Source organism: Cupressus sempervirens, chromosome 10, assembly GCF_028749045.1.
Source record: "Cupressus sempervirens isolate cs-2001-9-10 chromosome 10, ASM2874904v1, whole genome shotgun sequence".
Lineage (NCBI taxonomy): Eukaryota > Viridiplantae > Streptophyta > Pinopsida > Cupressales > Cupressaceae > Cupressus > Cupressus sempervirens.
Window position 1 is genome coordinate 944,287,420 of NC_143127.1, and position 8,145 is coordinate 944,295,564.

At 34.9% G+C, this 8,145-nt stretch overlaps 2 long non-coding RNA genes across 3 annotated transcripts; one reads left to right on the plus strand and one right to left on the minus strand.

The window, feature by feature from the left end:
• The first annotated feature begins 1,268 nt into the window (after window positions 1-1,268).
• On the plus strand, window positions 1,269-7,502 carry LOC149537083 (uncharacterized). Of its 2 annotated transcripts, none has more exons than XR_016357974.1 (3): window positions 1,269-1,477; window positions 4,989-5,060; window positions 7,131-7,502. It is a non-coding gene; the product is annotated as an uncharacterized LOC149537083 (long non-coding RNA). The 2 variants fall into 2 exon arrangements; XR_016357973.1 differs by having other exon boundaries at window positions 4,996-5,060.
• On the minus strand, window positions 1,942-2,583 carry LOC149537084 (uncharacterized). Its single transcript, XR_016357972.1, has 2 exons — window positions 2,433-2,583; window positions 1,942-2,313 (listed from the first exon to the last, which is right to left on the minus strand). It is a non-coding gene; the product is annotated as an uncharacterized LOC149537084 (long non-coding RNA).
• Window positions 7,503-8,145: the final 643 nt, after the last annotated feature.

Genomic DNA, 8,145 nt, shown 5'->3' on the forward strand with positions numbered 1-8,145 from the left:
CATATATATATTATATTAAATCTTCTTTCCGTCATATTCTTCCATGCATTCTTCCCTGATATATTGCTTTATTGCAGAACTTTCTTTTGGGTATGCTCAATCAACTTGGCGTTCCAACCTTGCAGAACATTTCTGTTTGTTTAATCAGCTTGGCATGTTTGTATGTTTATTCAGCTTGGCATCTCCGATGGTACTCTCTTCACCCTATTGCTTATCCAGCGACATATCTAACCATCATGCAGGTCATCTCTTTCATATGCTAACAAGCAATATGCCAGAGAGATGTAAAAAACTTGTGATTAATGTCCAAGTCAATGCAACTCTGCGTTGACGTCTGTGGTAATAGCGTAGAAGTCCGTAGGCGAATAAAATGAAATGACGAATGCGGCGCCATTGAAAAATCGCTGAAATATTTGAATTGAAAATATTGAAAACCTTTACCTGTCTGTAACCACGGACTTAAAAATAATTAAATTTAAAAAAATCAACCAGAATAGAAATGGTCTATTCCAATAACAAATATTTTTTTGAATGGACAAATGCTCATTTTGGGACTAAAATGGAAATACGTTTTCCTATTCCTCATTCCAATTCCGTGCACCGAACGATAAATAAAAATCATATTCTAATTTTGAATGACTATTCCAGTTGTATTCCAGAATCATATTCTAATTTTGAATGACTATTCCAATTGTATTCCAGCAACCATCAGCGACCAAACAGGCCCTTAAAGTTTTGCAATGACCGTGTGAAAACCAAATTCCTCTACAAAATCAATGATCCTACCCTAAGTAGGACTACAGGGCACAACTTACCTTACCTTACTTCTAATGTCCTCACTCGGTCTGTGTACACTGTGCGGAGGGCAAAACACCCCCTTTGTTTCTCAGACCCCCTCCATAAGACCGTATCCTTGCCCCTCTTCCTAAACATGTCTGCCCATTCATTGTCCCATGTCATATTTCAGAATTACGAGACACCCCGCTCTATAGCACCTCAGTACACCCCTTCATAAGACCTTATCCTACGTCTATCAATCCATTTGAGACAAAAGCCCATCAAACGCCTGTGTACGCAACTTGCCCTAAGCCTGTCTGCCAATGTATCACACAAGTCATATTTCCGGCTTCTGGCTCCGGTCCATAGTACCTAACTACCTTATCCTAAATCTGTCTGACTATTCGTTAAGTATGTTGTGGCGGTGCAAAGATTGCACGGAAAATACCAAACTATAATACCTTACACTAACTTTGTCTGTTAATTTGTTGTGTCATGTGTTAAAAGAAGCAAGTTTGGCTAAAGGCTCACATCTGCTTTTCTTATTACAGAAAAGCAGAGCCAAACTTTCCTCTCTGTAATCGCGGCGTTCGGCTACTGCCTACTAGTTACTTTGGCCCCGGCGTTCGCCTACCCTTGATATAGGCAAGATATTGTAGTTAGTGGATTATAGTGGATCTGTTAAGCTGGCTGGATCGGGGTATGTAACCTACGTACAACTGCCTGTATCTGTTGTACTTTCAGATAGATTTGATGTTTCTTTAGCTTATAATTCTACAGCCTTTGCTAGGTATTAGAGTTCAGAAACCTTAAACAAGAATTTGAGCAATGTTTCCTACAATATTCTGCCTTTGTACTTTAATTTTCAATTTATGCACCAATGTTTCCTATCATATTGCATTTACACTTTTTTCATCCTGATTCGAAAATCAGAGCACATCAAAAAAATTATGAATGAGTTAAAACTTCCGTTCAGCAATTTGCCGATTGCAGAAGCTAGAACACGCGTTTAAGATCTAACAAAGACAGAGCAGGACTTCAAACAGGAAAAACAGATCAGAACTAACAAGTCAGTAATCAAAAAATTAAAAACTTATTGGACGAAAGCGAAACGCAGAGTATCAGAAAATATCATCACAGAACCCATATCAACAAAATAGGACAAACACAAATAGAAAATCCAAAATAAAATCAAATACTCAGTCAGATCAAATGGGTAACCGTCAGCTGGTGATGCATGTTGAATCCTCAATACGATTCAGAACAGGTCTATGAAATTATGTCCTCATCCGGCATACCCTTGTGCAAAAGATACATGAAAAGGAAAAACTAATAAAGAAAATGCAAAACAGAGACGGAAAACCTTTTCTGCACCACTAAAACAGAATGCTGGAAAGGCATTAACACTAAATAACACAGATAAGCAGCCGTCAGCTGGTGATGCATGTTGAATCGTCATGAATAATCGGAACAGATCTAGGATTATCGTCATCATCCGGCTGATCTATAGAACTTAAAAATAAAATCCTTCAAAAACTGGAGGACAGAAACGCGAACAACATTAGATCACAAAAAATGGAATAAAAGAAATGGCCTGATCTAATCGTAAGAAACGAGGAACTAACAAATTCGACCATGTATCCTTGTAATCTTACCAAGTATTCAATTGCAAGCCAATTTCCCTGCTTGGCAGATTCTCCAAAGAGCGAACGTCGATAGGGTTTATATAAAACCAAAACCTAAAACCCTAGTTCGTGCGAACCCTAACTTGTGGCCGGCCTCGATGAGCAGACTCGTTTTGTAAAACAGAAAACTTAATTAGGAGAGAGTTTTGTATTCCTTTTGCTGTAAGTAAAGGGTTTGGGGAATTTTCAGATCGACGGTTGAGAGATTGAAGGGTCAATCGCATAAAGTCAATCTAAACCGAACACCTTGTTTTGCCTAATGCCTAGTCACCAAATTGTTCTCGATTCGCAGCTGTCAGGAAAGGATAGAGATGAGTGTGATAATGATGGGAACACTGCTGGTGATTTCCCAGACGTGCACGAGTTTTAACGAATCTTATCTCTCTCCCGGGAAATCTTCGCGGTTAATAAGGAATTCCATCAATGTGGGAAGAGATCGAAACCGTTGATGGTGTTATGGTCCTTTAATCTTATCAACCACAAAAGGCGATTAAGATGTTTCCAAAGGCAGAAAATCTTCAATTTCACAAGGATACCATATTGATTTCAAAGCTAATACTATATTGCTATATGACTATTGATAGAGATAATAAACACAAAACTCTATTTTTGTCACAAGGAGTTATGAGCTTCAACTTTGTTTTCTTATTTAACATTTTATGAGCCTAAATTATATAATATAAAGAAAGTGGATAACTATATAAATAAAGTACATAAACAAGGATTAGATAGAGATTGGGTAATTAAGAATTATAAATGATAATATTGAGTTTTAATAGGAAAACAATCATATAAAATTTAAAGATATTTAAGAATCATTATATTTTTATAATCTATTAAAATAATGCAAATATTTATTTATCTTCTATTGTAATGATGGATCACACACGGTGATATCAAATGTTGATGAAAAAACTTATACACAATTAATTTGAGAAGCATTTGCATTAATATGTAACAAATTAAATGATGAAAACGAATTATTAAGATATACTCATCGCTCATACTTGAATACTTGATTGAGGTCTTGACTAGGATGGGAGTGGGAGAAGAGACTTGATAGAGGTCTTGCATGGTTAGTGGCCTTGTCCATATGAAAGACTTACTGATGTCGCATATGGTGATTTGAGTATTGGGGTCGAGAGAAGCTTTTAGGACAAACTCAAGGGTTAGGCATACGTGATGACACTTCCCTTTATACATCTTAGGTTTCTTACATGTGTTGTTGCCTCTGGACTACCTTTGTAGTTGGAGAGATTGTAACCCATTGCTACCAATTTACAACCTTCCTCTATGTTTTAGAGGGGCAGCTCCCTTGTATGATGGGTGTATTTGTGATTTTATGTACTTTTCACCTTCGAGTAAGAAAGGATAAAACATGAAATTAAATATGATGAATGACAGAAACCCAAGAGATATACATACAAACACTTGATTGGATCCCTAAAAGACAACAATTTGTAAGGAGGTTTTGAGCACAAAATGCAATGATGACAAAGAATGGATAGTAGACCCTAACATACAAAAAGATAAACTATCCCAGTACATTCACATCAAGATACCAAAAGATGAATGTTTTTCTTTGCATGGATTACATAAGATACTTATGACCCACATAAATGTATGTAAGAATCACCAACTTAAACTACGAGAAATTAGTCATCACGACTTAGGAGGACATTTGGACATACAAACAAGTGCACTCTTCATTAACTCTAAGAATATAACAAATTCAAAATCATTACACATAATGTGGAATCAAATGTTAATTAATGTTCAATGAAAATTCCTCCAACATTTCCCCTTTGCAAAAGTTATTCCCCTAATTACATTAAATAAGCCTTGTATTTATAGGCCTCTTTCACATAAGTGACTTCTAGGATTCAGAACTACCTCAAAAGTTGGAATTTGGAGGTTAGCCATGCTCTTTGCAACTAACTCTAACTTTTACAAAGTTGAAGTCAAGATCTTAACTTATACAAAAATATTACAACAAAATTGTCACTTTCAACTCAGATTTTATTTTCATCAGCTTCTAGTTCTTTCATAAATGCCTTCATTTCACCATACAAATAGTTGAAAACGCCAAACACGTATCTTTCAATTAGAATAAATATACAATCTTTGATGCTCACTATCATGACTCACTTTTCGACATGCTATTTATTAGGATATGTTATGAGTTCAACTCTTAGACTATGTTTGACTTTGTATGACTCGACTTGAGTCGAATACCTTATAGATTTTGATTAGACTTTTATTGTCAATGATATTAGATGGGTAATTAAATTGACTTGTCGTTATGATAATCGTTATATAATTGATTTATGAGTTAGCAACATGTTGGTTAATATTCTGGTTGTATTGACATGTTATATCTTGTGATGTATGATGAATGTTTAAAATTTGTATTATTTAAATGTAATTGAGGTTATGAATTTTGATAAGAGATATCATATTAAAAATGTTATTTTATTTATCATTATATTGGCAATACTAATGTTTTGGCCTGTGCGAATTTGTAAGTGTGCAGGTATAGAAGGTGGAAGGGTGGTTGAGGTAGAGAAGTTTAGCTCCTTGGAAGGGTTGGTTCAGATGGTATGGTGTATGCACACACACATGTAGTTATTTTATTCATATTAAATTGATTATCTTTTGATTCCAAAGCTAGTTCGATTTCAAAATAAAAAAGATGAATAAAAGTGTGGATTTGTTTATTACATGATCTAGTCAAAACATTTAAATTTATATATGTATATATATGAAGAAAAAAGTACTCTGTCGTTTATTATTAGAAAATAATAATTGTTTCAAAATTTAGAAAAAAGTTTGAAGCGGTCATGAGTAGATAAAGATGAATTTAATTTAACTAAATGTTTTATTTGCTTCTTTAGCCAAGTGGAAGTTGAAAACCCATTATCGGTGGGCAGTGGAAGTTTGAAATAATGAACATTCATTTATTTAACCATGATGTTAGTTGCTAAAACAGGGGGGGTTGGGGCGAGGGGGGGAAGAGTCGTGTTGTTTGAGAAGAGGGGAGAGCGATTTAAGATTGGAGGGAATTCAATGAGAAAGGGAGGCCCGTTTTTGCTTTGAGAAATAAAATAAACGTAGAAAAAAAAATTCTTCTAGAAATCGCAAGAAGAGGAGGGGGTTGTGGTTTTGGGGAGGAGGAGGATAGTTGGCAAGGAAAGAAGAAACAACTCAGGTGAAGATTCGATTGTTTTGAATAAAGCTCAATGAATCATTTGAGTCTATTGCAAACATTTCTAGGTTCCTTTAATTCCCTTCTTAGATTTGCTATCAATATTTCAATTGTTATCAGTTGTTGGCAATGAAAGTACAAATGGTGTATGTTTTTTTCTTGCACATCATAGCAAAATTGTAGTCAAGATTCCATCTGAGTGATGAGATTTATTGTACGAGCTCTTAAATTTATGATTTGATTTTATTAGATGTGTGGATTTTCTAAATTTATGCAAAAGAAATTTAAGATCCATAAAAAGTGATTTTCACGTGCTGGTTGAGAACTTATGAAAACCGTTTGGCTATATTTTTTAGGTGAGAAAAAAATGTTCCCCATTTACTTTTCAGCTATTTGAAATGAGCAAAATTTTAACTTTTGATGATTCAATCACCTGAGTGGGCTAATAGCCTATAGCAGACCTATTTATATTGTCAACAAGTGATTTATCTTAGATATTGCTGAACAAGGGATTAGATAGCTTATCTTTTTGGCCAAACTATATGTGAAACTAGGTTTCTATACCTTAATATCCTTTCAAGCTTACAAGAACTCAAATGAATATTTGATGGTTGTCAGAAGTGTTATTGCGTGTGTCAATCATTGTGCTAATGAATAAGTGATTGTTGGTAGAATTTATAAAATATTTGTCTGTAACTTTATTATGATAAATGGATTTCTCAGCGTGTATTAGGAAACTATTATTTGCCTGTGTTATGTTTTTATACAATATGTGTTTTCGATTTGTATGGCATATACAACCATATACTATATATACATATATGAAAAGCTGCCAAATAAATATATGTTACCCAGAACTCTAGTTTGGTCATTTGTATTGCCTACTTTAGGAGAGTCTTGAAATTATCTAGGTTAAAATCCGAACTTCCCTATGTAATAGTGGATTCAATAATATGATGTGGTGGATGTATTACAAAGTCAGTTTTGAACCATAAGAAATGATGAGTTGGAATTACTTAAGTTTTATTTTTACTCACTTCTAAATATAGTAGATTTGTTATGTATATAATGCTTTACAACCAATGTATATTAAAGTTTTTAGAAGTTTTCCTTTTGAGATAGATGTTTATCAGCTTACATAAAGTTGTATTGGGAATAAAATTTGACTCTTAGGAAGGGTGTTGAATGTGGATTTAAAGAGGAGGGTAATTAAGGGAAATTTGCATTTTTATTCCTTATAAATTACCTACCAGTCTTTTACAATTATGCTAGTTCTTCAAGCTTGGCCAAGCTCAATAAAATAATTATGCATAAGTTTGAAATGCAAGGTTAATTATTTGTTATTCCTCTTCCATATCCTTGTGAATATTTCTACTAGACATAGGTGTAAGTAGATTAGATCACATGGCTGCACCAGATCCTTTTGATCCAATTATGTTGAGTTGCTAGCCTTCTCGTGCCAGGGTCAGGAAGTTCTTCTTAACCAGAGAACCTCAGGGACCTAACCACTCCATGGTTGGGTGGTAAAAGCACCTGGATCACTCTTTTGTCTTATCATAGTAGATGGACAATGTTTTGATGGCTTGAAGACAAGACTACATGCAAATGGACTCACAGGTCCAATGGCATGAAATTATGTGCTTTTATGTTATTGTACGTTTATCTCATTTAACGCAGTCATGATTCTTATGTTCGGCATATAGGTCAGCATACTTTTGACAACTCCTTGATGTGTAGTTTTTATGATATTGTTTATTTTGAGACCGACATGTGGTCAACAATGTAATATCACTTAAATATTTTTTTTTTAAATGATGATGCTTATGTAATGGTGATATGTGATACTCGTTTCCAACTTTGATTTAATGGAATAAATTTGCAATACATCGTTTGTGTTGACTTTTTAAACGTTTTGATTTCCACATTTTGTGATTTTTTTGCATACATGGAAACATTTGATAATATCAGTCCTAACATGTGGTATCAAAGCCTAGTTTAACACTAGGACCTAAGGTCTTACTGAAGCTAATGTTTTGTACTCTGCTCTTGGTACAAGAGTAATCTATCACCATCTATTCCTGTAGAGGCAATAGGGGTGGAGGCAACAATGGTCCTCAAAACAAGCCCAAAAACCAAAGGTTGGACCAAATTGTGGCTCTCCTCACTTAGTAGGGACAGTGCATGGATGACATAGAAAATTCCATGAGAGGACGACATGCTAAGGAGAATGAGCGCAAGGAAGCTATGTGCCAGCAAGAAGAGGAATGAAAGAAAAGAGAGGAGGATCAACTGCTTGAGGCTAAGAGGAAACGGGAGGAAGATAGAAGGAATGAAGAGCAATAGAAGGAAGAAGCTAACTGTAGGATGGCTAGTTTAGTTCATGACAGGGTCCAGATCACAAAAGATCTTAGTAAGGACCTCAAGAAGATCACACCTCCCACCTTTAATGGTAAGACCTTAGGAGAGGATGCAGAAGCT